The 24,413-nt window shown below is 40.7% G+C and overlaps 1 long non-coding RNA gene across 1 annotated transcript in view; it reads left to right on the top strand.

The window, feature by feature from the left end:
* Positions 1–24,413, top strand: part of LOC139364461 (uncharacterized) — an 82,793-nt gene that overhangs the window by 53,072 nt on the left and 5,308 nt on the right. The window contains exon 2 of the long non-coding RNA XR_011626464.1: positions 19,002–19,107. This is a non-coding gene — a long non-coding RNA (uncharacterized lncRNA). The remainder of the gene's footprint in view (positions 1–19,001; positions 19,108–24,413) is intronic.

The following is a 24,413-nucleotide window of genomic DNA, read 5'->3' on the forward strand; positions in this document are numbered from 1 at the left end:
CTCTCTTCCCTGAAACTCTTAGCATGTGTTGGGAAACCCAGAGCGCCCTAAAGTACTTTTATCCCCTGTTGCACACAAGTCTTCTGCTCTGTACCAGTATGGAACATACTAGAAGATGGAGACTGTCTCCTGACTTTTACCTGCTCTCCCAGCACCCCACTATACTGCCCCACTGTCTACTGTCTACTGGTGGATTTTGGTTGTAACCCACACATTTCAGCAGAGGGTGTGTCATCTGTGGATTTGGAAAAAACAAAGACGGAAGAGAAGCTTGAGAGAAAAAAAGGTGGTTTGCTTTAAAAGAAGAGAGATGCTTCTCTAATAAAAGATAAAGTGGCCAAATGGGGGTAGGCTTGTGCCCCTGAGATAAGAGGAAAGGTCATTTATTTAAACAGTAAATGGCTAGAAATGCAGGTCGGATTTATAGGGCTTCTACAAATCCATAAAAAATGCTTGCACACAGATGCATGCATAATAATCCTGAATTGGCTATGAAATTTATCTTCATGAGTAAAGAGAGGAGGGATTGTTGATGCTGTTATGATTTTTACTCCGTCTTTCCAAGGAAGACAGGATTAATACCAGGAGAGATAAATCATGATGTGATTTTTGTATATATGCACAAAACAAACACAATGAATATTTGATTTTCTCCAACTTCTGCAGGGCTAAATCAGTTTGAAGAGATAATGGTAGAGGATTAAGTTATTGAAACGTGTGTAACTATAAAGTTTTGAATACAGTTAACTCACAAGTTATTACAATTTCAGTATAACATCTATTATCATTGAACTAACAGATGTGTTGTGTATTGTGAAACTAAGGGAGAATGGGTATGCACACAGTTTCAAAAGAAACCAGGCTCATATTAAATTATTTGTGTAATACAACACTGTAGAAATTATTGCAAAGGGTAGACTAACTAAAGGGGTTTCCCCAAGATGAAGCTACAACACAAATATTGCTAGTAATGCAAAGTCACCTTAACACCTTAACAAAGAAATGTTCTATGAATTCTTACACTTTGTCAAATTAGAGAGAAAGGAAGTTAACGTACTTAAGAATGTAGAAAAATGTAAAGACGTAAAACAGAACATAGCAATCCATAAAAGTGGGCTCGGAATAAAGAATGATGGTTTCTTAACTCTGCCATCTACACTCAGTAGTCTTTGCTTTTATTCCCTTACTATGGCAGCTTAACTATAAACTCTTTATGAATGGTGAGTTATGTCCACCATTCTTTCACTGGTCATAGTTTCTGAACCCAGAGTTGGTGCATGTGCTTTTACAAGAACACAGGGATGCACAGAAATCAGGGGAGAGGTTTTTTGACATTGAGGCTTTCTCATAAAATACAGGAATGTATCAGTCACTTTTCCTGTGTTGCTCCACAAAGTGCTGGCCTCAAAGCAGAGGCTCAGAAACTTTTTCTTTTTACTGGTGCATCTGAAATCCCTGTTAACTAGCTGGACTATTTCCCAGCTCTTTGCCAAGTGCCACCCTTGAGGCATCCTTATGAGTTTTCTGATTACATTATTATGATTACATTATTGGTGACATTCAGCTATTATTTTGTATAGAGTTGTAAAATCTGTTGCTACATTTTAATTTTCTTTCTCCACTTGCTCACAACTGTGCTGCTTTTTTTGGAAAGGTTTGGGGGAAATGAATCCCGTTATATTGTTATTTATCAAGGATTATGGTCAGGAATGAAAATACCAGAAATGTGAGGTTGGAGTTGGGGGGAGATCTAATTAAGCTTGACTTTGTCTGGTTTTCAATTGTACTACCATTGACAGTTTGCTCCTAGGAGAAAGAGGTCCCAGTTGGTCTCCACCACAGAAAGGTTTTTAATAAAATATTCAAGATAGCTGAGGACCTTTAGAATGGGTAATTTTATTCAACATACACTATGATCTTCCTGCTGGTTGTGGGCTCTGGACCAATACCCAGGAGCTCCTCTTGGAGTGCATGACTATTATGCATTATGTTAGAGTATTCTGTGAAAAGTCAATTTACTCGGAGTCAGATACACTATATTTTGACTTTGAGACTAAAATTGTCTCTGGGGCTTAGTTTGCTGCCATGATTAAATTCTTACTGTTCTGCAAATCCTAGATTTATTCTTAACTGTTTCAATGCTGCATTTTAAAAAGACTAATGAATGGTTAAAAGAGAAAGAAAAAAATTGAGGATTCAGGAAGAATTCTCTGATAAACTGCAAACTTTCATTAAATAATGCCTGTAGTGAGTTTACCTGCCGTTGGCTTTGCCTCTGGTTTTGAGAGCCTGCCTAACCAGGCCTAGGACTTAATGAGGTGGCTCCCTTCAGTGTCTTAGACACTTAGCTCTCAAAAATCTCTATCTACAAACCAATTTTTCCCATCCATTACAAAACGAGCAAGAGAAATTGAATGCGTGGATTGAAATCCCTGTTAATCAATTGGACTATTCCCCTTTGGTTGTACTGGAAGAGCAAGTTTTCATTATCTCCAATAATTAGCATCATCTTTTCTGAAATTAGCTGAATGAACTGAAACAATAATCTGTGGCAGATATGTCATGTGTCATTCCATTATTAACTTTTTGAAACGAGGGAAGAGTGAGGAGGGGAAGAAATGAACTATGGGAATTTTTTCTTATCTTGGTGGCATTTAACATGAGCCTGTGGGGCGGTGGGTGTCTATTTTAGATGATCTAAAAGTATAACTTTGGAGACATAATCAAGAACTTGGGTCCTGTTTCTACAACTTACTTGGTGAGTGAACTTGGACAAGTTACTTATCTCTCTAAGTCCAAGCTTCTGCTTCTGTAAAGTGGAGATAATAATAATGCCTTTCTCATATGGCATTATTGCAAAGCTGAAGTTTATTATAAAAATAAGGTTATTGTAAAGATTCAGTGGGAGAGTGCACGTAAAACACTTAAGAAGTGACTGGTGTTTAGTAAATACCCAATGCATTGTAGCTACAATTATTGCAGCTTTGTTACTTTAGGCATTGTTATATTAAATGGGAATTCTTATTTATTCGTCAGATATTGATGGATTCATTTAACCACTATGCTCAAGACTGCTGACTAGGCACTGAGAAACATATGGAGATGGACCCACTGTCCTCGTAGGGGGATCAGATGTTGTCAGAAATGATTGTGGTGCAGGTGGGGGGTGGCAAGTGCTATAGGAGATGACCATGGCAGTGTCCAGTGCAGTGATGCTGATGGAACCAGGCCTCCATTAAGTGGTTGATGGCAGAGGAGGTGGTGCTCTTGTGGGACAGCTCTATGGAGTAATTTTGGGTGTGGCGACTAGCAGCAGAGCCACAGAGCCTAGCTTTCCTTTCAAGGGTGTTATAGCCTGAATGTATCTCTCCAAAATTAATATGTTGAAGCCCTAATCCCCAATATGATGGTATTTGGAGGTGGGGCCTTTGGAAGGTAAATAGGTTCAGATGAAGTCATGGGTGGATAGGGCTGCCACAATGGGGTTAGTCCCCTTATAAGCAGAGGAAGTGAGACCAGAGTGCCCACTCTCTAACCCTAACCCTCACTCCCATTGTGAGAACACAGTGAGAAGTCAGTTGTTTGCAAGCCAGGAAGTGGGCCCTCACCAGAAAACAAATTGGCTGGCACCTTGACTTTGGACTTCCTAGCCTCTAGAGCTGCAAGAAATAAATGTCTGTTGTTTAAGCCACTCTGTCTATACTATTTTGTTATAGCATTCGAACTGACTAAGACAGAAGGCTTCTGTGAGCTTGACATTATCCTTTTAACAAATTTCTTTCTGCTTCAATCAGCCAGAGTTCATTTGCTGCTTGCCACTAGGAAGCTGACTGTCATGCCCCTCAGGGGCAGGACCTTCACACTTGGGCTGTGGCACACCTTCCATCTCTGGTGCTCTCTGCCTACATCTTCTTTTCATCCTGCTCATACAGGCTCATTTCTTCATGGTTCTTTCATTCAACTTCCAGAGTTGGGGGATCTGATTGGCTTTGTTAATTACCACTGGGCAGAGCGTAGTATCAGCCCATCCCGAATGACTCTACTCCACCTGGAAATTGGACCACCTTTGGTCTAACTGGGAGAAAAGATGTGCTCAAGGCAGAGCTTGGAGCATCTTCCCCTAGCACAGGGGCAAGAAGAAGGCCCTGGAAAGGGATAGTGAACATGGTAGACACTGCGATTGACTTTTCTAATACAGTTTTCTCCAGATTATATAAAGTAAGGTACAAGTCAGCAAGATATAGCAGAGAAAATTCAGGGCTGAGATGGAATAACTGGGAAAGGCTTATCGGAGAGAGTAGCCAACTCCACCCCTTCCTCAGATGTCACCATGTTTCTAATGACTTTTCCTGACTGCATGCTTTTAGCTCTGTTCACATAGAATATTAGAAGAATCTTAAACATTCTTTTATTGCAAAATTCCCACGTTCTCTTTATGTTATTCTTGTCTCTTTCTCTCTCTTCTTTTCTGTGAATTTTTAAGGTCAGGGACTAACTTACTCAAACAGAACCTACTATAGAGCTGGATCTGTAAAAGTTCATATTAGGGTATTGATGGCTGTTGTAGTAAGCAAACTTCCAATCAAACGACTCAGATGTGACGGGTGGAACTTTATTTCCTACTTACATGAGACCCAGATAGGAGTTTCTGATTAATGGGTGGCCTTCCTCTAAGCAGGGATAAGGGATTAGGACCTTCTATTACATGGTTTCACTGTCTTCAACACGTGGCTTCTGAGGTCTCCTTGCTTAGCTACATCAGACTAGAAGGAGGATTCCAAGTGCATGCAGATTTCAGTAAGGTGGGCCTGGCAGTGGTACTCGTCACTTCAATTCACATTCCTTTGGCTAGAAGGGAGTCACATGGCCACACCTAAATGCAAGGGAGTTTGGGAAATGTAGTCTCATCGTGGGCCCAGGAAGAAAAAATGGGTTTGGCACGCAGCTAACTAAGCTCCTGAATCTTGAGCTGGGCCATAGAGAAAAGGAAGGATCTGAATGGATAGAGAGGAGGGGATGATATCTCAGCAGGAGGCAGGAGGGCTGGAGTGTGGAGAACAAGAAGAGAGGCTGACTGTGAGGAGCTCAGTGTGGACAGCTCACCTCTTTCTTACCAAAGCTTCTGGTCTGAGATTTTGGTTTCTCAAATGAAGAAGGAGAGCTGTGGTCAAAGATGCTAGTTTGGAACCCAGAATGCCTGGTTCCAATCTCAGCTCACATATGTATTGGCTGTGTTACCTTGCATAAACTCTCATTTTCATTTTCCTCATTTATGAAATGGGGATAGAAATTGTATGTACCTCATGGGCATGTTCTAAGGATTAAGTGAATTAAAACCTATAAAAGATTTAGAAGTCTGCCTGGCATATAATATGGATTCAGTAAATGTTACTACTTTCACTCTTTCCATCTGTATGTGTGTATTTTTACGTGTGTGTGTGTGTGTGTGTAATTATAGCACCATGAGCATAGGGAAATAGCAATATGAGGGCAAGGGAAAGAAGGGAAGGAGGTCAAGAAATTCAACTTCAGCTTTGTAGTTTGGTCACTAACTAATAATGTTGCAACACTCACTCTTATTAATCTTAGTACTTTAGACAGTCCATGCTTTCTTCTGATTGCCTTTGTTGTCTCACCAATTATCAATCAGTTGTGTAGTGACATTTGGTCTTATATTTTGTATTTTGTGTTATGACATAAATCTTTTCTCTCTCCTACCTTTTGTCTGAAATTTGGCTTGTTCGTATGAGGAATATAATGGTGCTCATTAGTATTGGTAGGGCCCTTCAGCTGCCGGCTTCCTTAGAGCAAAGCCCCACTCATGTGGGTCTTTATTTCAGTGGGTGTGATGTCCATTTAATGCAAGGTCATTGCCAGTTCCTACACTTGTTTCCTCTTTCCTCCCGGTGGCCCTTCTGGCTCCTCCATTCTATTGCCGGTGGGCTGCCTTCCATGATCAAAGGCCACCCCGACTCACTCTCTACTCACTTGGGCTGCAGTATCCCCAGGCCAGCAGCTGCCCTGACTGCGAGTCCAGTGGCCACCCACACGGGCAGCTGGGAGGGGTGGAGCCGCTGTATCTGGATAAGGTGATGGGTAATAGGCACTGACATTTGATGAACTACCTCTCTGCATTCTTGTTTCACAGAGAGGCTGGGTGGAGTGGGTTTGCCAAGTCCTCAAATAAGAAAACACTGTGTTTCCACTCGACTTCACATTCGGAAGTAAACTCACTGGGCAACTTCTTGCATGAGGCTCATGTAACTTTAATGCCTTGTCCTGGCACTATTTACTTGCCTGGCCGGTAATGGCCCCTTCGCTCGGCCTCCTGGAGGACAGGATTTGTTGCGTGCCTCCAGGGCGTGCCATCCCAGGTCAGCAGATGGCCTTCTGATTACTATTTCCAGCCTGTCTTACCTGACCATTCCTTCACTGTATGAACAGCTGTTTCCTTCAGTTCAGTGCTACCCAACCGGATTGGTGATTTTTCTTCTGCCCTTTTATTTGCACAGAACATAAATCTTTCTCTTTTTCTGACCTGGCCTGCAGTTCCATCCACCTGTGCCTGCCTTGAGCAATATATAACTCTCACCAGGTTCTGTTTCCCTTGCTTGCTTCAGCCTATAAACCAAACTTTCTTCTTTCTTCCTCCCTCTCTTCTGAGCTGATTCAGCTGTCTTTTAGCACCTGGCTGTCAGTTAACACTTAAACACAAAAAAATACATTATTTTATGGGTCTGACCTGAACTGGAAACTTCTGACAGAATGAGATGCACAACAGAAGTCTCAGTTCCATTGGCCTCCTTTCTCTCCTTTGCTTGAGTCTGAGGAGACTTAATTTACACTAGGCTAGAAGCGACTGTGCTAATTGAAAATGAGTTAATTAAATAACTTGGTACTTAGGAAGGATTTTGAGCTGTCAAAGTATAGCCAGTCAATTGAATCAATTCAGTTAAATGTTTAACAATAATCACAAAAATTGGATATGAACTTAAGAAAGGAAAAGTAATCTATGTCCCTAAGAAGACCCTCTTGTGGATTTCAGGCCAATCCTAGTCAAATACTATTGACCTCTCCAACTGCTGCCATTGTTTCATTGGTGTTTTGCTTTATAATTTTATTTTGGCTTCCTGGACTAGAGGAGAATCCTTCTGTATGTTCTCTTTTTGTCCTCTTTTTGTGGAGGGTGTAACGTGTTCTCAAAACACTGTTTCTCACTTCCAGTTGAAAATCGAGAAAGTAAAGTCCTCGTGCAATAAAGTTTGTAGCAACAGGCTAGTTAGAAAGGAGGGACTCAGCTGTCCTTATAACAAGCTTTGTAGTGAAATGAGTGAGACCCTATGACATTATGATCCAGAATCTGCCAAACACACACACACACACATAACTGTTTATAGGTGATAACTGATGGAGAATGCTTAGCTCTTTCCATTTTTTTTTTCCTGAATGTTAAGCATATAAGTTTTAAAGATGGACTTCTTTCTCTCTCTCTTCTCTCTCTCTCTCTCTCTTCCTAGTTGTTTTTTGAATAGCAGGTCAAGGTTTGGTGTGTAATGAAAACCTAAGTATCTAAATGAGAGCAGCGTCTGTGTGGCATATGGGATGTCTTCAAATTGACTTAGGCTGAGTCAACAGGGCAGTGAACATCCGAATGGAAAATGGCAACACTCCAGCCATTTGGCGGGCCTCTTCACCTCACAGAATTGGCATGTTGAATCCTGTTTGGATTGACTATCATCTCATTTCTCTCACAGAGAAGAATAAGTTGATGGTATTTGTTCGGTGGTTTTTATCGTTCAGTTTTTTACAACCTGTTATAACTTTGATCCTCACATCAACTCTGTGCGATAGGACAGATACAGTTTTCCCATCTTATATGTAGAAAAAGGAGATTCAAAGTGGTTTACTTGGTTATGGAACTAGTTAGTATCAGAACTAGAATTATGTGCTTGACACGCTGACAGCTCGTCTACTGAAGCATTTTCATTTCACATCTACCTTGAAAGGTATACGCTCAAAAATTGAAAGAAAAGACACATAGGACAGCAAATTTAAGTTCACAAGCTCATTAGCCCCAACAGCAATGCTCAAATAATCAGATGTGATTTAGAATAGAGTTTTACAGTTTCTGTCTCTAATGATGAGCCTCTAGCACTACCAGATCCTGAAGTGCTATCTGAGTCATCAAATCAATAGTTGATTTCTAAGACCAAGTCACTGGTGATGCACATCTCTTTCTTGAACATGTGTAATTCATTTATGGTACTTATGTTACTTGTCAAGTAAACAGAACATTCAGTTATTTGGAACACTCATTCGACAGGTATTTTGTTGTTAGTGGATAGAAGGATAAAACTTGGGAGATGACAGGGACAACAGAGCCATCAATTTTAGTCTTATCATTTCACGTAGGAGGAAATCAAGGCCCAGAGAAGTGAAGTGACTCAACCAAGGTCACAAGACTGTGTAACAGCAGACCTGGTTTCTTGCCTTTCAGTCTAGTGCCTGTTCACCGTGTCATGTCACAGATGTGCACCTACCCGCCCATCCTCGGAGTGGAGCAAGGAGGAAAAGAACCTTCCTAGGGGACCTTGGGTCCCTTTCATAGTGACTGTGTGTATAGATAAAATCACATTTTATACCTAGTTTTTCTGCAAAAAATTACACACAAACACATTTTGGTTAAAAGCATGGAATTTAGAAAAACAATCTATTATTAAAAAATATATATATTTTTTGATACTCTGTTGCCCAGGCTGGAGTACAATGGCACAATCTCTGCTCACTGCAACCTCCTCCTCCCGGGTTCAAGTGATTCTCCTAGCTCAACCTCCTGAGTAGTTGGGATTACAGGCGCCCACCACCACGCCCAGCTAATTTTGTATTTTTAGTAGAGGCGGGGTTTCACCATGTTGCCAGGCTGGTCTCAAACTCCTGATCTTGGGTGATCAGCCTGCCTCGGCGTCCCAAAGTGCTGGGATTACAGGTGTGAGCCACCGTGCCCAGCCTACAATATTTGAAGTAATAATAGATACAGTGATTTGTTTTCATCCTACTCTTGTATATCGAGGCTTGTTTCATAATTTGTAGATTCGCTAGGAAGTTGAGATCACTATACTATTTTCTTTGTTCGAGGGAGGGTTAAGATCCTGGAACTACAAATCTCACACACTTATAATAAATAAATGTCTTAGAGTTTGCCATGTTCAAACACGTTGATTACTTTTTCCCACTTAATTCTTTCAAGCACCCTATGAATCTGATACTATTATGATCCCATTTTACAGATAAGGAAGCTGAGACTTAGAGAAGCTTGAAGCCACACCCTCTGTAAATGGTAGTTTTGAGTTAAGTCAATATGATCTGAACTCCAGAACCTGCAATTTCAAACAGTGCTCTTCCGCCCCCCCGTTCATATTTTGAAATTAGTTTTATGAAGTTCTTATGCTGCTTGATTTCTTTGATAAGCATGAAATGAACTGCAAATTTAAATAAAATAAATTGCTCAAAATTTTCTTTTACAAACTTCTGGAATTCGTTACCAGGTAGCGTCAAGACAGACGCCCTCCTGAGTTGGTACAAGAGGGCTTGCCAGGATGCTGACCACCGCAAGCATCTTGTAGAAGGACTACTGGGGCTGAAATTTTTCCAGCAACTTCTGTACCTCTAAAGAAACTTCTAAGCACACAGTCTGAATAAAAAAATCTCTTTTATAATTTAGACAATTGTTTTAGAAGATAATGAAGATATGTACTTAACAAGGTAACAAGCAGTGTGGAAATCATTATACTAGGTCTTAAAGGCCGATTTATGTTTTTATTTCTTTGTTTCTAAGTTAGGAATAGGGCATTAAGTTACATATCTTTTTGTTGCTTATTCATTTTCTTGGGGTCATCAGACAAATGTTTACCTGTTGATCACTGTAGCTTCAGGGTGAACCACTGTGGCCCAGGCAGGCTTCCAATCTCAGATAAAAGTACTTGGAATAATTAGCTTTTGATTGTGAAGATACACCAACTTAATAAGAACCCACAGCAAGCTTAAGCAAACTCAGAATGCCTCCTTTACAACTCCATTTTCCCTTGACTCACCACCAGCTCTTTCAATAAACATGAGCTTATGAGAGAAAGAAAAAGCCACATAAAAATTTCTCTTCTCATATTGTTTTCCTTTTTAAGTTGCAAACTCAAGCCTGATTGTAAAGCACTCCAACCAAAAGACCCCCTCAGGCAAAAAACACATTATGAAAAGCTATTTATAAGGTTTAAATTATCCATATTAACATATTTAAGATTCACCAGTGTGGTTTCTAGATGTCAGCTCCAATCCACAGTGAAGCTTCGGTATAGGGTTATAGAGTCGACTACAGTGACTCTCATAGGAAGAAAATGTGGAGTGAAATCACAGGGCTGGAAAAATCCCTGGAGGAGTGAACTAATCTATCCCCCTGCCTCTGGCAGGACCAAAAGCAAAACCCATTTAGGTTCAGGTACAGACCTATATTCCTATTTTGTTTGCAAAACCTGATTGGTTCATCTCTTTCCATGTTTTAAGTGAAAGCTGTAGGCAAAGTATCAGAGAAAAAAATTACTTAGTATATATAGACATGCACGTATACAGCCAGGGCTTGATCATTAAGTATTTATTGGAGTTCTTCTATATTAAAAGGACAACACTGAGCTCAGAAAGTTAACCCAGTTTAGGTAAAAAGATAGTTTATACTCACAATACAATTTGACTAGGGAGATATGACATCTACCAGAAACATTTATATCCCAATTCAAGCCGGCACTGGATTGTCTTTACTAAGTATTAGGAACCTAATATGTACTAGCACAGACGGTTCTAATCGCATTCACTCAGACTTCTAGTTCTTTATACATTCATGTCCTGGGAATTCATTCATAACATTTCAAAATTACAAAAACTTTATTTTAACGAGATTGGTGACGTTCAACTTTTGTATCTTGAATTCTTGCTCAGAAATGTTATCCACTCCCTCTATGCCCATCTCACTGCTGGAAGCTACTAGCATCATCAACTGGACTGACGTAAGAAATCCAGCAAAGCAGGGCCAATGTCTCCGTGCAAGGTTATGTCTTACGGCATTCTCCTAGGCTATGGGGTGGTTTTTTAGCTAGGGAGAAATGGTTAATGGTCTGCCGCGAGGTGTCTCCTTAAGTAGGGTCAATAGGCTCCTCCTACTTGGGTCAGAATGCATAGAATTAAACAGAATTAAACTAGGTAGAAAGGCAACCTTTCATTCATTCATGAACTCAATCAATGGGCTGTTATGAGCTAGACTCTGAGGCTATCAAAATGCATGACACCTGGTCCTCGTTTGTGAAGGGCTCACAATAAACAAGTAACAATGATGTTGTGGCAAAGGGCAGTAATCGAGGCAGGTACTGTGGGAGCCAGGAGGCAGAAGGATTTGATTAGCCATGAGGTCTGTAGATATTTCATAAAGTATGTGACATTTAAACTGAGCTTTGGAGTATAGGGGATTTCATCAGATGGAGAAGGTGCAAGAATCATTCTAGGCAGAAGAAATGCTATGTACAAAGTACTGGCCCTGGGACACAGCGTGGTCAGAGAAGGACAAGGTAGAAGAGGACGTGTGGACTGGGCAAGGAGATGGGGTTGTAACAGCAGTGTGATGACCACATTATAAAGGCCTTTTTATAAAGTTTGGTTTGGGCATTTTGATCCAGAAAGAAGGATGCAGAGAAGGCATGGGAGTCACCTAAAACTCTTAAACAGAAAAGGACATGTCTGGGTTCATGTTTTAGGAAGATCACCCCAGGGCCCCCCAGTACATGGAGAGAATACTGAGGTGGGGAAAGCCTGGGACAGGGAGACTGGCTTGGAGGCCACGGCAATAGTCCGGATGAGATAAGGTGGGGAGAGGAGATTGGAGATTGCTGGCATCATAGGAGATGGCAGGATTGGCAGACCAGATCTTGTGGGCAAAGGAGAGAAAAAGCTGGGGAAGGGTTTGTCACACTTCTCTGGATATCAACAGAACATGAAAAGAGGATCAAATTAGAAAGGGGTGAGGTGTAGAGCCCAGGAATCTTTGAAATGAGTTTAAGTGTAGACATGTTGTATTTGTGGGACGAGTTTTTAGTGATGTTTAGCTCGGGTGAAAACGTTAGATTGTAGAGCTGAGGAGTGACTTCTAGGTGGGACAGGACAGTGAAACTCACCGTGATGACCGAATGGATGTTCTAGTTCTGGGAAATGGTCCCGTTGCTGGGGCCGTTTCTCTGTTTGCATGCCCAGAGATAGCTGTGAGATCATTAGTTTCAGCCACACTGTGGTTTACACGTGCCAACATTTCTCCAATTTTTCTACCAAGATGCTCTTATACCATGGGGAAGATTGGGGCAAGGAGCAATATTATTTCAAGTGCCTGTCTTGTCTGCAAAATGTATTTAATGTCTGGATTCTGTTACAAGTTTGTTTTGATTTAAATAATGTTTTAAATTATTTACCAATTAAATTATGCATGGTAACCACTCCCCACCCAAGCCTACGAATAGCCAGGGTTTTGGGCCCCCTTGGTATGTGACCGACCATACTCCTTGGTGTGCGAAGCACAGATCTAGTAGAGATCTCACCATTACTGTGACCACCCTTCTATTCAGAAAGAGCCTCCTAGGCCCCATCTGTGTGGTGTAAGATTGCACTGGCCCAGAATTCCCTAGTCATTCCCCGAGGCACAGTGTGGGCACATTCTGACTTCGTGAAAAGAAAAAGAAAAACAAACAAACAGACAAAAACCCAGAGATGATCCTTTTTCTTTTCTTAAAAAAACAAAGAGAACTAGATTATGTATTTGACCATTTTTAAATTACAAAGATAGAACACAATGGAAAAAACTGAATAATATACAAGTGTGTAAAATATCAGGTAGGTTTTTACCTTATTCCTCTCCCTCCTCTCCTCCCCAACTCCCACTTCAGGGCTTCCTATCTGAATCGTTGCATGTGCTATCTTGCCTCAAAATAAAATCCAGTAACTGGCAGCAGCAGCCTCACCTGGGAGCTTTCTAGGAATGCAGCGTCTCAGGCGCCACCCAGACCAACTGAGTCAGAATCTGTGCTTTAGGACTCTCCCTAGGAGATTGATATGCACTACCAAGTTTGAGGGGCAAACTTTTTGTGAAATTTGAAGGAAAAGTTGATTTCCCTTCTCTTCATTGAGTATCAGTTTCTTGAGTCCCCAAATGTTGCTGCTTTCTCTGGGCTTGTTGTACTTGCCCTGCCCTGGAGGGGAGGGGCTCATCTGTACCTGGCTGTGGCCCATCCTCTCTGCTCTATAACTGATCAGTCCCCGCCCAGACAAGTGGTCGCCAGCCAGCCTGGCTGTTTGCAGGTCCCACCATTCATGTAGCACTCTCTGTCCTCAGATTTCCAGGAAAGCAAAACAAAACGACAGGACAGAAGGAAAAATGCACAAATTGCGCTTTCTTGGGCACCCCTCCAGCCATTCACACCCATTTGAATGGATTCCAGCTCTCCTGGTGTGTTGCTCTGAAGCTGCTAGGGGAGGAGGCCCACCAGCTTCTTGTGATAGATCCCCTGGATCCCCTGGGTGTCACTAAATGCTCATTCCTGGCATCACTGCTGCCGGGGAGCTGTTGGCTAGGTTGTTGGTGGAGGTATTTTATCAGGGACCGGTGTGAGGAGACTAAAGCAGAGGTGACATGGAAATGATACTCACATTTTCTATAAAATTATGCATGCTGGAGGGCCAGGTGTGGTGGCTCATACCTGTAGTCCCAGCACTTTTGGAGGCCACGGCACGTGGATCACTTGAGATCAGGAGTTTAAGACAAGCCTGGGTAACAGGGCTGGGTAGCAGGTTCCTAAAAATAATAATAATAATAATAATAATAATAAGAAGAAGAAGAAGAAGAAGAAGAAGAAGAAGAAGAAGAAGAAGAAGAAGAAGAGGATTTAGCTGGGCATGGCATCTGTAGTCCTGGCTACTTGGGAGGCTTAGGTGGGAGAATCGCTTGAACCCAGGAGATGGAGGTTGCAGTGAGCCAAGATGGCACCACTGCACTCCAGCCTGGGCAACAGAGTGAGAGTCTGTCTCAAAAACAGAAACAAACAAAAAAGCACACCAGAAGCTGCCTTGCTGCATAGGGAGTCTAGTTTGTATGCTGTTGGCATGGATCCAAGATACCTGGGTCATAAAGATTCAAGTTAGTCCTCAAGGCTTCTGACTCATTGTGGTAGGTTTTACTGGTCACACTGGTTATGGATCTTGGAGTCAGGCACACTAGTCCATCTTTCTCCTTTATGTGGGGTAATGACCACCACAGAAGCTGAAATATACTGGAAGATCTAAAACAATTACTCAGGGTTAAGCTGTGATTAGTTCCACCAGGGCTAGTTCCTCTGGAGTTGCAGAAAGTTTAACTAAAGGGATCTGAGCGTAGTAAAGCATGTACAAAAATGACTGTCTTAGCTAGCTCAGACTGCTGTATAACGACAACCATAGACTGGGTGGGTTAAACAACAGGCGTTTGTTTCTCACAATTCTGAAGTCTAGAAGTTCAATATCAGAGTGCCAGCATGGTCGGGTTCCAATGGAGGTTTTTTCCTGTCTCGTAGACACCTATCTTCTTGTATCCTCACATGGCAGAGTGAGAGATCATCTCTCTTGTGTCTTTTGTTATGAGGGCACTAACCCCATTCATGACCTATACCCTCATGGCCACATTGCCTCTCAAAGGTCCCACCTCCAGATACCGTCTCATTGAGGGCTGGGGCTTCAGTATACACATTTTTGTGGGGGGAGGAAGGAATACAAGCATTCAGTCTATAGCAAGTACTAAGAGGATGATGTATTTTAGACCCATTTATTTATTCACTAATTTGACACGTAAACTGTGGAGAGAACAGGCCAGTGTTTTAAAGCCCATGCTTTATTGGACGTACCTAAAACTCCCTTCCTTCACTGCCAAGATTTTGAGACACTCGTTGTCTCACCCTTACCTCCACCACCATTTCTACTTAAAATCAATATATTCTGTTTATCTCCATCAGTGAAGACAATTTTTAGATGTTTATTTCCATGCTATGAAAATAATGGCTGTGTTTTTCATTTTTTCAACCATAAAAACATATTATTGAATATATTTTCTTAAATTACATGTTGTCTCCACATCCCACCAGGGGAGTTTGAGCCACTCCTTTAAGAAAACGTGCTCCTGGGAGCGAATCACTGTCCTAGGAATTTAGTGCAGGTGAAATTTTAAAAATAATGGTCTTGCAAAGATCATGCTGGAGAGCTCAGAAAAGCAACAAGGCAGCTTCTTCCAATAGATAAAGAAGACATGACAAAGGCGAGGTCTAGATAATAGAGTTTGGGGTTATAATAGGTTTTTCTTTTACCATTTCTCAAATTTGCTTTCCACCAAATCCCTCCATGGATGAAATATGAATCTGGGAAGGTGCTTGACTATTTCAAAGTTATAATTTCAGCACGCTTGTGAATATTTGGAATTTCTTTCATAAGGAACCAATCTATTTTTCCCATTGAAAGTGAGTTTTAAAAGCCCTGGGAGATGCCCTTCAGAAAAGAAACTCCTACTGATGTGTAAATGATTGATGGTGATCTTTCCTTAAAGTAGATTTTGAGGTGTGGAGAGGAAGAGAGCATGAGAGCTTTGTGTTTCTGAGGAAAAAAGGTTGCAAAAACCACAGAGCAGACACAGGACGTGGAAGACAAGTGTGGCTAGTGTCACAGTTATTCTGTAGGAGTTTTAGTGTTTCAAGGGCATCTGACAGCTTATTTCCAAGTGCAGGTGGAGAGGGACAAATGTGGTGTTTCCACTCAGTATCCCAATAGCCTCTGACACATAGTAGATGCTCAATAAATGTGGAATGGATCTACAAATTCTTAAAAATATTACTTAGTGTTCTTCTCTAACTCTTGCCACCTGTCACAAGTGAAGTAATGGTGGGCAGATGGTTTCTAATATCCCAGAGGCTCAACTTGATGTTCAAAGTTCATCTGAGCATCCTAAGAGAATTTTGCCGGGAAAAAAAATGATTTTCACAAGATACCTCTAAGGCACATAGAATAAATGTCAGAAGCCTGATCTGAGCTTTGGTACTACTACTCTTGTGAAATTCTCGAAGTCTCCGTTTTTCATCTATCAAAAAGTAGAAATGAATGTTTCATCAAGTTGTCATGAGGATTACATGAGACATGTAGGGCACAAGGCATAGGGCCTGGCACTTTGTAGGTGTTAAAAAAAATACCATTATGCCAAGTCATTCATGCTATGAAAATAATGCTTGTGTTTTTCATTTTTCAACCCTAAAAACATATTATTGAATATGTTTTCTTAAACTACATGTTGTCTCCACATCCCACTAGGGGAGTTTGAGCCACGCCTTTATGGAAATGTGCTCCTGGGAGAGATTTGTTATCCTAGGAATTTAGTGCAGGTGAAATTTAGTGCAGGTAAAATTGAGTGGGGAGCAGAGTTCCCTGCCACTTTATATTCCTTTGGAGTAATGACTTTGAGGCCTTTGGATTTGTTTATGAGTGATATATTTCAGAAACATACAGTGGTCCTTTATGGGGACATTGCCTATTTCTCAAGGTAGGGTAAGAATGTTGGTTTTTGAGGAACCTACTTAGGAGTGTGACTCAAACCAAGGGTGTAACTCAGAGGTACCGGAATCTCCTTACCCTGCGAGGACCCTGAGATTTCAGGCAAGTATTATAACAGTGTTTGCAGAAGCAGTGGGCTCTCTTAGGGCTTGGTCTGGTGATTTTCAAGCTAAATGCAGGCATATCTCATTTTATCATGCTTTGCTTTATTGCACTTTGCAGATACTGTTTTTTATACATTGAAGCTTTGTGGCAACCCTGCACTGAGCAAGTCTATCGGTGCCATTTTTCCAACGGCTTGTGCTCACTTTGTGTCTCTATGTCACGTTTTGGTAATTCTTGCAATATTTCAGATTTTTTTATTATTATATCTATTATGGTGATCTGGGATTAGTGATCTTGGACATTACTATTGTAATTGTTTTATGGCACCATAAACCATGCTTATATAGGTTGGCATACTTAATAAATATTGTTGGTATTCTGAGTGCTCCACCAGTCTACCATTCCCTCATCTCTCTCCCTTTCCTCAGTCCTCACTATCGCCTAAGACACAACAATATTGAAATTAGGCCAATTAATATCCCTACAATGACCTCTTCTTAGTGTTCAAATGAAAGGAAGAGTTGTGTGTCTCTCACTTTAAATTAAAAGCTAGAAATGAGTCAGCTTAGTGAGGAAGCATGTCAAAAGCTGAGACAGGCCAAAAGCTAGGCCTTTTGCACAAAATAGTTAGCAAAGTTGTGCATGTGAAGAAAAATTTCTTGAAGGAAATTAAAAGAGCCACTTCAATGAACATACTAATGCTGAGAAAGTGAAGCAGCCTTATTGCTTATATGAAGAAAGTTTGGTGGTTTGGAGAGAAGATCAAACCAGCCCCAACATTTTCTTAAGCCAAAGCCTAATCCAGAGCACAGCCCAGCTCTTTTCAATTCCACGAAGGCTGGGAGAGGTGAGGAAGCAGAAGAAATGTTTGAAGCTAGCATAGGTTGGTTCAAGAGGTTTAAGGAAATAATTTGTCTCCATAACATCAAAGTGCAAGGTAGAGCAGCAAGTGCTGATGGAGAAGCTGCTGCAAGTTATCCAGAAGTACAGCTAAGATATTTGAGGAAGGTGGCTACACTGAACAACAGATTTTCAATATAGGCAAAACAGCCTTTTTTTTTTTTGGAAGAAGATGCCATCTAGGACTTTCATAGCTAGAGAGAAGAAGTCAATGCCTAGCTTCAAATCTTCAAAGGGCAGGCTGACTCTCTTGTTAGGGGCTAATGCAGCTGGTGACTTTAAGTTGAAGCCAATGCTCATTTGCCATTCAGAAAATCCTAGGGCTCTTATGAATGATGTTACATCTACTCTACCTGTGCTCTATAAATGAAACAACAAAGCCTGGATGACAGCACATCTGCTTCTAACCTTAACTGCTGAATATTTTAAGCCCACTGTCGAGACCTACCACTTAGAAGAAAATATTCCTTTAGAAATACTACTGCTTATTAACAATACACCAAAACCCTAGAACTCTGATGGAGATGCGTAAGGATATTCATGTTTTTTTTCATGCCTGCTAACATAACATACATTTTGTAGCCCATGCATCATTGAAGCATTTTGACTTTCAAGTCTTATTATTTAAGAATTACATTTTATAAGGCTATAGCTGCCATAGATAGTAATTCCTCTGATGGATCTGCACAAAGTAAATTGAGAAACTTCTGGAAAGGATTCACCATTCTAGATGCCATTAAGAACATTTCTGATTCGTGGGAGGAGGTCAAAATAACAATATTAGCAGAAGTTTGAAATAAGTTGACTCCAGTTTTCATGGATGACTTTGGGGAGTTCAAGACTTCAGTGGAGAAAGTAACTTCAGATGTGGTAGAAATACCAAGAGAACTAGAATTAGAAATGGAGCTTGAAGATGTGACTGAATTTCTGCAACCACATGATAAAATTTGAATAGATGGGGAATTGTTTCTTATGGAGAAGGAAAAAAGTAGAATCTATTTCTGGTAAAGATGTAGTCAACATTGTTGGAATGACAACAAAGGATTTAGAATGTTATATAAACGTAGTTGATAGAGCAATGGCAGGGTTTAAGAGGATGGACTTCAATTTTGAAAGAAGTTCTACTGTGGGTAAAATGCTATCAAACAGCATCATATGCTAGTTGTGAAAGAAAACCTTAATTGTTGTGTTATTTTTAAAAATTGCCAGAGCCATCCCAGCCTTCAGCAACTGCCACCTCGATCAGCAAGCAGCCATCAACGTCTAGCCAAGATCTTCCTCCAGCAAAAAGATGATAAGGCTTAGATGATTGTTAGCATTTTTTTATTTTTAAATTATTTTATTTTATTTCTCAGACAGGATCTTACTTTGTCACCCTGGAATGCAGTGGCACAATCATAGCTTACTGTATCCTCAACCTCCCAGCCTCAGCGGTTCCTCCTACCTCTGCCTCCCAAACAGGTAAGACTACAGATGCGCCCTACCACACCTGGCTAAGTTTTGGATTTTTTTTTTTTTTGTAGATGGGGTTTTGCTATGTTGCTCAGGCTGGTCTTAAACTCCTGGGCTCAAGTGATTCGCCCACCTTGGCCTCTCAAAGTGCTGGAGTTAGAGGCGTGAGCCACCGTGCCCAGCCAATCATTAGCATTTTTTAGCAATAAAATATAAAATTAGCGTATGTACAAATTTTTTTAGACATAAGGCTATTTCATTCTTAATAGAATGCTTTATTTTAGTGTAAATATGACTTTTATATGCACTGGTAAATAAAAGTATTCATGTGACTCGCTTTATTGCAACATTTACTTTATCACAGCAGCCTGGAACTCAATCCACAATATCTCTAAGGTATGCCTGTATTCATGTATCCAGAGCCTGGAACATGAGCTTGTTAGCAGCAAGGGGCTGTGATCTTTTCTTTGTGACTGCACAGCTTCTAGTCCAGGCCTCCTGGGAGCTGGTAGATATTTGCTGAGTGAATAAATGAATGCCCAGATGAAGGCCAACCAGGGACATGAGCTAGATGGTGAAGACTTCAGACAGGAAACCAGCCCAGAGAGAGGGAGGCTGGTGATGGATGGGGACAATGCCGGAATGCCAAATAGAAGTAGTGCAAAAAGTCACACACCAAGGCAAACGCCACACCCAGGCCAATTCCCACATAGGTTTTTGTTGTTGGTGATGGTGGTGCCCCCAAATTCTACATCCTACAGGGAAGCTATAGATTTTCTTGGTGGCCCTTCAGACAGGCAGCTTGGTCCTGGCCTTAGAGTATCTAAGGAAACTATAGAGAGATGGCTTAACCAGAGGCCAGGTGTGGGTTGCCTTTGGTGCTAGGGTCTCTGACTCTGACTTGCATGACTGCATACTTCCTGTTTGGAGCAGAGACAGAAATCATGAGGTCATTTGTGTGTGAGGCACCTTTGGGCTCTTTTTTGCACAATAGGCCAGAACTATTGCAAAATGCGTTTGATCATGTCATTAGTAGCAGTTCTTTTTTTTTCTTTTCTTTTCCCTTCTTAATTGAGACCCACCATTTGGCACTGGAAGATTACACTCAATGGGCATCACAGGCCCCCAAAATGGGTACACTCAGACTCAAGCAACATTTATTTATCCTTAAAAACCTTTTATTATAGAAAATATGAACCATCACATACTCATTTAATATCTTCAACAATTATCAACTCCTACAAACTGCCTCCTCCTGAAGATAATTCAGGCAAAATATAATTTCATAATCTGGAGGCTAAAAATTATTATCTTTGTCACTACTACCATCATCACTACCACCATCACCATTATGCTCAAAACTCCTTTGAGAGTCTGATAAGAACTATGGACTTTATCATCAGAAACATGCATCTACCTGCCTGTACCCCCAATCCTGTGTTCCAGTGAAGGTTTTCACAATTCTTGAGGTTTTGCCAAGGCGTTGTGTTAAGAAACCTTGTTTTGGATTGAAGTAATCAGTTCTGGTCTTAATTCTTGGACCTCCATCAGTCAAGAAGACTGCTGATTAAAGCAAAGACGATGTGATATTCCTCAGCAGAATGGAGAAGTGCAGGACCTCCAATCCCGATTCATTACTTTAGTGCATCTCTGAGGAGTCACTTGCATTACTATGAAGCACAAATTATTATTTTCATTGAAGATGGAAGTAGCTCAAAGCCTTTAAAAGTAATACTTATGAATATGTAATAAAAAGTTAGTCTGGGTTTATTGAAGTAGCAGATACTTTCAATGAATATTGATGAAGAAATATGAGACTAAAAAAGATACTAGGTTATAATACCAATGCACTGAAATTGAGAAAAATAAATTTTAACAAAAAATGATTAAAGAAATTGATGCTGATATAATTTTTATATGTTCCAAATTTTTTAAGGGACAAGAAATTACTTTGGAATGAAGCCAGCAAATGATGTGTTTAAATGCCAGCCTGGCTACAGTTGTGTCATTACTAACTTTCACTAAGTATTGAAAAATCTATATGGGGTGTATTTCGATTTCCTAATTTTGCTCATTTTAAAAGAGAAAAGTTAAAAAGGGGAATCCATCACCAGCCTGGTATTTAAGCTCATAATCAAGATGACCAGCATAACATTTAAGATACAAGCTGCTGAAAATAATTGATCATCTTATGTGCAGACAGTCTTACTAACATATGGCAAAGATTATAGGCATAAATATGAGAATCAGCATAAAATCCTCTTGCTTAAAAGTACTAAACATTGTCATTAAAAAATAGTAGACATTATTAGGTAACCAAGCCGATCTCTTCTTCTCAGGGCCTCGGAATGATTTCCTTCCATTTCTGCCATCTACCTTCTCTTCTGCTAAACCCATCTTCAATTCCCTCTGCAGTGGTAGTCAGGCTTCCCCATTCCTTAAGGGTTCTCCTTGACCATTTAGAAAGATAGTGATGGCAATCACTTAATTAACTGCATCATTATCTCCTAAGTGGCTTCACCGGGGAGATCTGAGCTCACCTTTGGGATCTTTACCTATTTTTTAAATCACTCTACCATCTTCAGCCTAGTATATTTAATAGAATTAAGAGTAAGCATGCTAACTTCTGACTTGGTCTCTCTCCCTCTCTCTCTCTTTTGCTCTCTCCACACACATGCGTGCATGCGCGCATACACACACACACACACACACACTTTACCCTTCTGTGTGAGCTCAGACTTTCATTACAGAAATAATGTATACCCAGAATTTCTAGATACTTAGGGAAATTTTGAGCATGTCTTTAGTCGGCCCATCTTTCTAGAACGAAAAGCTTGTCTTAGTTTGCTGCTATCTCTGCTTGGCCTGTGTAGTGTTGGCTTCATCCTCAGATTCCACAATACAGTTTCTAGAAGGAGCTAGGCTTCTCTCTTCTGGTACCAAGATGACATCAACAGTTCCAGGTGTTCACATCAACAAATTTAGAGGAAAAGTGATGGTCTCTTCTGGTAGTTTTATTGAAAAAGGGAATAGTTTCACTTTCCTGGAAACTCCCTGGTCTCACTGGCTGACGCTGGGCTGTATGCCCCTGAGCCAGTCACTGTGGCTGGGGATGGCACAGGCTGAGTGGCTGAAGCCCTCAGGGAGCTCACCCCAACACTCTTCAAGCCACATGGGTGATAATGGGACAAAAAATAACAGTATTCTGTCCAGAAGGAGGGTGAATATGTGCTGGACAGCCAGCAATGGATGTCCCTTTTACTTCCCTTTCTTTGTGAGACCGAGTTTCACTCTGTCACCCAGGCTGGAGTGCAGTGGCCTGATCTTGGCTCACTGCCACCTCCACCTTCTGTGCTCAAGCGATCCCTCTACTTCAGCCTCCCAAGTAGCTGGGACTACAGGTGCATGCCACCACGCCTGGCAAATTTTTTATGGAGATGGGGTTTCACCATGTTTCCCAGGCTGGTCTCGAACTCCTGAGCTCAAGCAATCCACCTGCCTCAGCCTCCCAAAGTGCTGGGATTACAGGCATGAGCCACCATGCCCAGCCCATTTTACTTTCCTTTTTGCTTTTACCTGGCCACATGTTTAGTGAGATGTGTCCAGGTGCTTGTTACACCAAAATGTGGGGGTTTGCAATGGTGGGGTCATCAAATGGGGATCAGGAAAAAGATATGCAATATCTTCATCTGCAGGCAGACAAGTTCAGTTTTACTGTTATTTAGTTAAGTCTGTTATTAGGACTTAAAAGCCCTACAAGTCTAAAAGTCAAGATAGAAAGCAGAGAGTTTGTAATACCTGTGGTTGATGATACTAATGCTATCATCAATAATCATAATGACATAGCTGTATAGAAACTTACCATTTATAGAACACTTTTACACTCATTTACATTTAATGGTATATGTAAGGCAAGTGTGAATTTCATTCCTAGTAGCAGAATCCCCACAAACATACCAAATAACCCAGGAACTTGTAGAAGTAACAGCTTGTACTAAAATTAAAATGTTATTTTGGCATGTAAGTAAATACGTGCTTCAGATTATAACATTAGCTACTCAAAGGTTTATGTACAAAAGATATTTACGATAACAAAAATTGGAAGCTACATGAATATTGAACACTAATAGAATGTCTCAACAGATCATGATATCAACTCGATTGCATTATCAGTAGATGATTTTAAAATCATGCCCTTAAAGAATGTCTAATGACAGGAAAAGTTCATTGTATAAGTGATAAAAGCAATTTTAAAATCTGAATGAACCTATATATTGAATGTGTTTCCACAAACAAACGCATACGAATACAAAGAGTGCACAAGCCTTGGGTGATGCTGGGAGTATTTGGGAATTGTTGTAGCTGGCTCCAGCCAATCAGAAGGGACACCTCTGTTCTCCATTGGTGTGTCCATGCCAGTATTTCCTGACTCATTATCTATCCTCAAAAAATCAACAGTGATAAGATTATGAGGTTGATTTTTCTTTTCTTCTTTTAGTTTTTAAAAAATTTTTGTGCCTGTCTCTGTTTTCTAAATTCTGTATGCTGAGAATGTGTTGTTTATAATAAGAATTAATAGAATATGATGCCTTAATGTTCCTTTTAGTGAAAGTAATTTATAATTTCTTAGAATTAGACAATGTTTTTTGCGTTCCTTTCTGTTTCTGTAGCCCTTTCTCACCCTTCACTGGATTTGTCTCCTTTAGTCCATGCAATTTGCAGAGAATACCGGGAATGGGTCAAAAGATATGCTTTTTGAACTGCCCAACGAAGCCAAACTAAATCAACACTATAAAAAAAGAAAAGTCTCCCGTCTCTTAGTGCTTATTGGTGTGAAACCACAATGTAACCAGTTATATTTTTAGTGGAGGAGTCATACAGGCCAGCCTACCTATTGACTATAAAAATCTCTTCTCTGTCAACAGAGGAAAATAATTACAGTATTCATTTAACTTTTACTATGCACTGGGCTCCATTCTAAGCCTTTCCCTGAGATTATTTCCTTTCATCCTCACAACCACCCCACCAAGTAGTTGCCATTATTGCCTTCATTTTTATAGATGAGGCTTAGAAAGTTCAAGTAATTTGTGCAAGGTCACACAGCTAGCCGTGGTGGAGCTGAGGTTTGATCTGAGAGTCTGACTCCACAGCTTGTGCTCTTAATCAGTTCATTATCCTGCCAACATTATTTCATTTGTGTGTGTAAGAGCCAGCATCGTTTGGAAAATAAGAGTGCAGACACACTATACTTACACACACACACACGCGCGTGTGCGCGCAAAAGAACATACTGTAGTAGACGCTTAATAAATGAT

The sequence above is a fragment of the Macaca nemestrina genome, chromosome 7 (genome assembly GCF_043159975.1).
Source record: "Macaca nemestrina isolate mMacNem1 chromosome 7, mMacNem.hap1, whole genome shotgun sequence".
NCBI classification, from domain to species: domain Eukaryota; kingdom Metazoa; phylum Chordata; class Mammalia; order Primates; family Cercopithecidae; genus Macaca; species Macaca nemestrina.